The sequence below is a fragment of the Monodelphis domestica genome, chromosome 4 (assembly GCF_027887165.1).
Source record: "Monodelphis domestica isolate mMonDom1 chromosome 4, mMonDom1.pri, whole genome shotgun sequence".
Classification (NCBI taxonomy): domain Eukaryota; kingdom Metazoa; phylum Chordata; class Mammalia; order Didelphimorphia; family Didelphidae; genus Monodelphis; species Monodelphis domestica.
In genome coordinates, this window is record NC_077230.1 from 14,993,154 (window position 1) to 14,999,763 (window position 6,610).

Sequence of the window (6,610 nt, forward strand, 5' to 3'; positions counted from 1 at the left end):
TTCCTTGCGGTAATTTCCCCCCATTTTCCTTAAATCTCTTATCTGGATCTGTGCCCTTCTATTCATCTGAGTGTGGATTGCCCCAGGTCCTCTGATTGCCCTTCTCTAGAGTCAGGATGAGTGGTCTCTAGAAGTACCAGATCCATTAGTAAGGTTTTGATCCAGCTTTATAATTCTCTTCTCCCATAGAAGCATTCATAAAGGTTATACCTTCCACTGATCTTCTTTTTTCCTGCGTTTTCCAATCCCTCCTTTTGCCTACTTGACCATTCAAGTTTAGATTCTTTCTAGGAATGTTTAAATGCTTCCTTTATTGAATATTCATCTTTTTTCACTAATAGTTAAGCTCAGATTTTCTGGGTAGATCTACTCAGGTAGCAGTGGTTTGTGTTCCTATGATCCATGGAATGTATTATTCTTTTTATTTTATTTTATTTTATTTTATTTTATTTTTTTAAACCCTTACCTTCCGTCTTAGAGTCAATACTGTGTATTGGCTCCAAAGCAGAAGAGTGGTAAGGGTTAGGCAATGGGAGTCAAGTGATTTGCTGGGAAGTATCTGAGGTCAGATTTGAACCCAGGACCTCCCATCTCTAGGCCTGGCTCTCCATCCACTGAGCTACCCAGCTGCCCCCTGGAATGTATTCTTTAATTATTTTGTCCTAAGTTTTCTGCTTGGTTCAGAATACTTTTGTGCTATTTGAACTTCCTTTCCTTTATATTTGAAAGTCTTTACTGTAGTTGCTTGCAGAATTTGTGTTTGTTAGTGGAATTGTTAAATGCAATTATGTGTCTTGAGTTTTTTCTGGAAGTGATCTATGGATGCTTCCAATTGGTACCCTTCTGCCACCCCTATTACATGATGGATGCTTTTGGCGATCTATGGTCTGATCTATGATCTATGCAGAGGTGAGCTCCCCACACCCCCATGATACCTCAATGTAAAATACCTCCTGGGTATAACACTCCTATTGCAATGCAAGTAGCTATGACAGTTGTGGTCTTATTGAACATGCTGTGTTCAAAACAACATGATGTTAAGGTTAATATAAATATAGATTCACACAGGAGAAAATTTCCATAAACACAGCTTCTGCTTGTAACTTTATCCAATGGATTTATTTGAGAGTCATCAGTCATTAAAAGGATTGGACATGGGGACAGCTGGGTGACTGAGTGGATTAAGAGCCAAGCCTAGAGACAGGAGGTCCTGGGTTCAAATCTTACCTCAGACCCTTCCTAGCTATGTGACCCTGGGCAAGTCCCTGAACCCCCACTGCCTAGCCCTTACCACTCTTCTGCCTTGGAACCAATATCCAACATCGATTCTAAGGCAGAAGGTAAGGGTTTAAAAAATGAGATTGGACATTCATTCCTTTCAGCTCTAAAATGCTACGATTATATGAGAGTTTGGGTGATTTGGCATAACTCATCTCCTGAACTGATGGTGCATTAGTCACATCTTGAGGGTTGTGTTCAGTTCTGGGCAACACATTTTAGAAGGAACATTGGCAAGCTTTAGCATATCCAGAGGAGTGCCAGCGTCCAAACCATGTCATATGAGGAGACTCAGCAGAAGGAATGGGATTGTTTCACTTGGAAGAGAAAAGGCAGTGGAGAATCTGATCGACCACCATCTTCCGCTATTCGAAAGGCTGTCAGGCTAACAAGGGTTTTTCTTTTTTATATCAAAAGGGAGATTAATATGTATATATTAATTCATAATTAATTATATACTCTCATATAATTAATTAATAAAAATAATTAATATATAAGGGGAGACTGAGTAACAGTATTAAAGAATACTGATATTGACCCATCGTAATAAAGCATTTCCTAACAGTGCTATCTATCTATCTGTAGTGACTTCTTGGTTATTGGGAGTGTCCACCAGCAGTTCAGTGCACTTCTCCAGGACGTAGCAAAGCAGATCCACGCATCAGCTAAGGGCTTATCTAGGTGAGCACTACAAACATTTTTCCTAGGACCTAGCACAGAACCTGACCCAGAGTAGGAGCTTAATCAATGTTTGTTGATTGAGGTCTCTTCCAGCACTGAGGTTCTTTGATGTATTAACAGGGTTGTTTTTTTTTTTTTGTTCAGTTGTGCCTGATACTTCATGACTCCATCTGGAGTTTTCTTGGCAAAGATACTGGAGTGGTTTGCCATTTCCTTCTCCAGCTCATTTTACAGATGAGGAAACCGAGGCAAACAAGCTTAAATAACTTTCCCAGTGTAATATAACTAGTAAGTATCTGAGGCAAGATTTGAACTCAAGAAGATGAATTTTCCTGACTCCAGCCTGGCACTCTATTCCCAGTACCACAAAGCTGCCCATCATTAACAATATCATTTTACTATAGGAAAGATTATATTCATTCTGTTTCTGCTCACCTTTTATGTATCTTTGGTTCCAGTGAATCTGGCAGCTAAAGATTCTAGATGAAGGTGATCATGCTGGAGGTGGAGTGTTTGGCTTGGAGTCAGGAGGCTGGAGTTAAAATCCCATCAGAAACTTACTAGCTATGGGAGGATGAATAGGTTATTTACCTCTCATCTATAAAATGGGGATATCCTGTACTCTACCTGACCTGACAGGCTTGTTTTGAGAAACAAATGAAATAGTGTAGTAGTCTCCACACTCTTTAAAATTCCTCATTCATATCTGAGTATTCACTGTGAACACATGTATATTTATTTCTAAATTATATATATGCTCAACTGTGTGTTAGTAATAAAAATACACAAAAATATTTCTTGGATGTTGAACTGAGTTCAGGAGATTAAATTCAGTGGAGAACTGGAACCCAGCTTGGAGACAGTCTTGTGATGAGTGATAAGACTGACTCCCTTACCCCTAGGCTCAGGGAGGCCACTTTGGCCAAGGCCCTTAACTACTGCCTGGCTCAGCCTGAGCCAGAGCAGTCTAAATTAATTCTCTCTCTCTCTCTCTCTCTCTCTCTCTCTCTCTCTCTCTCTCTCTCTCTCTCTCTCTCTCTCCTTTCCTTAATTCCTTCTCTCTATATTAATTAAAATCTCCATAATTTCCAGACTGACTTTGGGAATTTTATTTGGTGACCATTTAAATCTAGATTTCTATTTGAAACACTAAAATTATCTTTACAATGTTCAATATAATATGTGTATTGCCTTGCCAAAGACCATACCACAGTTTAATGTTCTTATTCAAGCTAAACAACCTTCACACTAGTCTCAAACATTTAAATTTGATTTAAACTTGCCTATATTTGAAATATGTTATCTTGTTGCTTAATGCAATACTAAAAAAGTATGCATATTTGTGTTAGAAATTTGTTTTTAATATTTTAAAAAAATATGTATATTTCTAAGAAGAGTATTTAATTGAGTATGCTTCATTATTAAAAAAATCTTGGCTTAACACTTTACGATATAGTGATTTGAAGATCTAATTTTAAATTCAATATATTTTTATATTTGGTTTTTTTAATTTGGAAAATTTTATTTAATTAGTTAATTTAGAATATTTTTTGTGGTTACATGATTCATGTTCTTTCCTTCCCCTTCCCCCAACCCCCTCCTGTAGCCGACACACAATTCCACTGGGTTTTACATGTGTTATTGATCAAGACCTATTTCCATATTATTAATATTTGCATTAGGGTGATTGCTTAGAGTCTACATCCCCATGATATTTGGTTTTAATGTCTGTCCCAGCTAAAAAAGATATTTCACAAAGCTACCATAGATCCAAAAGGAAGAAATGCATCATTGGCTACACTTACTTAATCATGATATTCATTTTTTAATCCCAGTGATGAATTATGCAAAAGTTTTTGTTGAAATTCAACTAGTAAATTTCCATCTTCTCTGGATAGCATGGAGCAGGAATAAACTCTGGAGCTTGAATTCCAGGTCAGTGGCAAAGATGGCAGGACACTTACAGCCATATCACTATGACCCCAGAGTGGGATTAAAGATTCAAGGAAGAAGGAGGTTGGGACCTGGGAAGAGATCACAGAATGGGGCCACACTAGAAACTCTTTTGCTTTGACCCCAGAGCAGCTTCTAGAACCTTTCAGTCCCAGGTCTAGTACATCAGGAGATGCAGACCAGGGGTATAGCAAGAGAGAGAATGATACATATGACAGGTCTTGAGACATAGAATTTTGCCTGAGCTGGTTGAATCAGAGTTCCAAGGAACAGTTTTGCCAACTGCCACTCTTAATAAAATAATAAAAATGATAAAAATAATAAAAATTAAAAAAATAATAAAAATGAATTATCTGGATAATTAAGCTTACTCTGACTACCTATCTAACTAAAGACTGTCAGGGCTAAATCCCACAGAAAACCCACAATTCTCACACACAGAGTCAATGGTTGATCAGATTACAGGAATCCCAGGTATGGTGTTCTCAGATGGTCTCAGCAAAGTAGAGTTCTGCTCTCCAGTAATTGTCCATGAGAAGACTGGAGGTCTCCTCTCACCACAGTCAGTAGCTCCTCAAAGTTTACTTGCTTGATGGATGGCTTTCCAGGATGTCTCAGCTATACACTTTCCTCCTTCACCTTTCAGCTCCAGAATGACAGTTGGCAAAGCTGGTCCTTGGAACTTTGATTCAGCCAGCTCAGGCAAGATTCTATGTCTCAAGGCCTGTCAATCATCCTCTCCCTTGCTACAGGGGCAAGTTCTTGGCACTTTTGCTTTGACCTTAGTGCATGATAGTGGATTCAATCCACAGATCAGGAATCTTGGGGCCAGGGCAAGCCTGAAATTCTGTTCAATTGAAGATAAAGAGCCTTCCAACTTTTTGACAGGGGTTGGGGCCAGCATCTGTCTACTGAAGCTCAAACCAGAGATAGACTTACAAGTTTGTCACTCAGACTCAACTTGAGATCAGGACCTATAAACCTCAGCCTTGCAGGTCATAGATTAGTTCTTTCCCTTGACTAGTTTGCTTAGGATATGATGAAAGTTTGCAACTCCCTGGCTCAAGCCTTTTCTGAGATTCTTGAAAAACAAAGTATTCAATAGGCACAAAAAAACAATGGCAGTCCCCCTCCCCACCAAAATAAAAGAGTTTAGGACCAAACAAAGCCCCAACATTCTCCCTCCATCACTCTGAAGGTTTCAGAGACTGGTTCTAACAGAAAGTTCTAATTCAGGGAGTGAAGTTAGAAGAGTGAGTAAACAAAAATGATACCAATGAAAACATTATTGAAAAATAAATTAATTCTGATAGAGGAAAGTCTTGGGATAAGAATTAAAGACTTAGTAGAAGGGAGGGCACTTATGTGGCTCAGTGGATTGACAGTCACATCTAGAGACAGGTTATCTTGGGTTCAAATCTGACTTCAGCTATTTCTTAGCTGGTAGACCTTGGGCAAGTCATTTAAATCCCATTGCCTACCTTTACCACTTTTCTGTTATGGAACCAATACACAGTATTGATTCTAAAACAGAAGGCAAGGATTAAAAAAAATCTTAGTAGAAGAGCTACAAACCCTAACACAAATAATGGATCCCCTTCAGTTTGGTTTAGTGAGCTCTATACATGCCCAGGTCACTTAACATGCAGCTACTCATTGTGGGAGTTACCATGGACCTTCTTCTGGGAAAAAATATATTGGGTTCTCCTACTAAGTGTAGGGGAACAGTCTCTTTCCATTGGCTACATAGCTAGCATTTTAAAACTATTTTTTTAGTTCTTAATTTTATTTTAAAAAAACTATTAAAATTAAAAAAAAACTATTAATCTGGGAAATTTTTCTCTTTCTAACAGCATTTAAGGGTGAAGGCCTGGTTTGGAAGGCTCCATGACAGGCTGCCTCTCTATGACTCTCAGAAATAGCTTTGGAGTTTTCATATTCTGTTTCACATATACTTTTCAATTTTAGGTAAAATGATGAGATTTCCCCAGATCCAGTGGTCTGATCATCTTGGAGAGATATATAGGGAAGCCTTGAAAAGTCAGGTATCAGGACTCAATCTCAAGGCAACTTTGGACTTGGAACCTGGTGGAAATGATGCTATATAGGAATTGAGCTAAAATGGGAAACCGAATCTCTCTCTCTCCTCCCTGAAGATGGAAAGAACTAGATTTGAAAACATATCAGATACATGGAATAAAAAAGAGGAGGATCACAATGCAATTGCAAGTCTGAGGATAAGGAAGATGATAGTGCCTTGGATAGTAAAAGAAAAATTCTGAAGATGGGAGAAATATAATATTTGTTCTGGACAGATTAAGCTCGATGGCTATGAGGCATCCAGTTTCTTATGTTCAAAAGGCAGTTGGTGCTGTCCAAATAGGAATGGAGAAAGGGAGTATAGTTCTAGGACCATCAACATAGAGATGATCATTGATCCCATGGGAGTAATCAAACCTCCAAGTGAGAGCATATAAGAGGAAAAGAGACGAGGGCCCATGATAGATCTTTGGGGGACATCCATAGTTAATGTATATGTCAGGAATGAAGATCTAACAGAGGAGATGCAAAGGAGTGGTCAGGCAGAAGAAAACCTAGAAAAAGCAACATCACAAGCCTAGAAAGGAGAAGGCAGCCTGGAAGACCAATTTTAAAGATTGCAATGAGGCCAAGAAGGATGAAGACTGAGAAAAGGCCA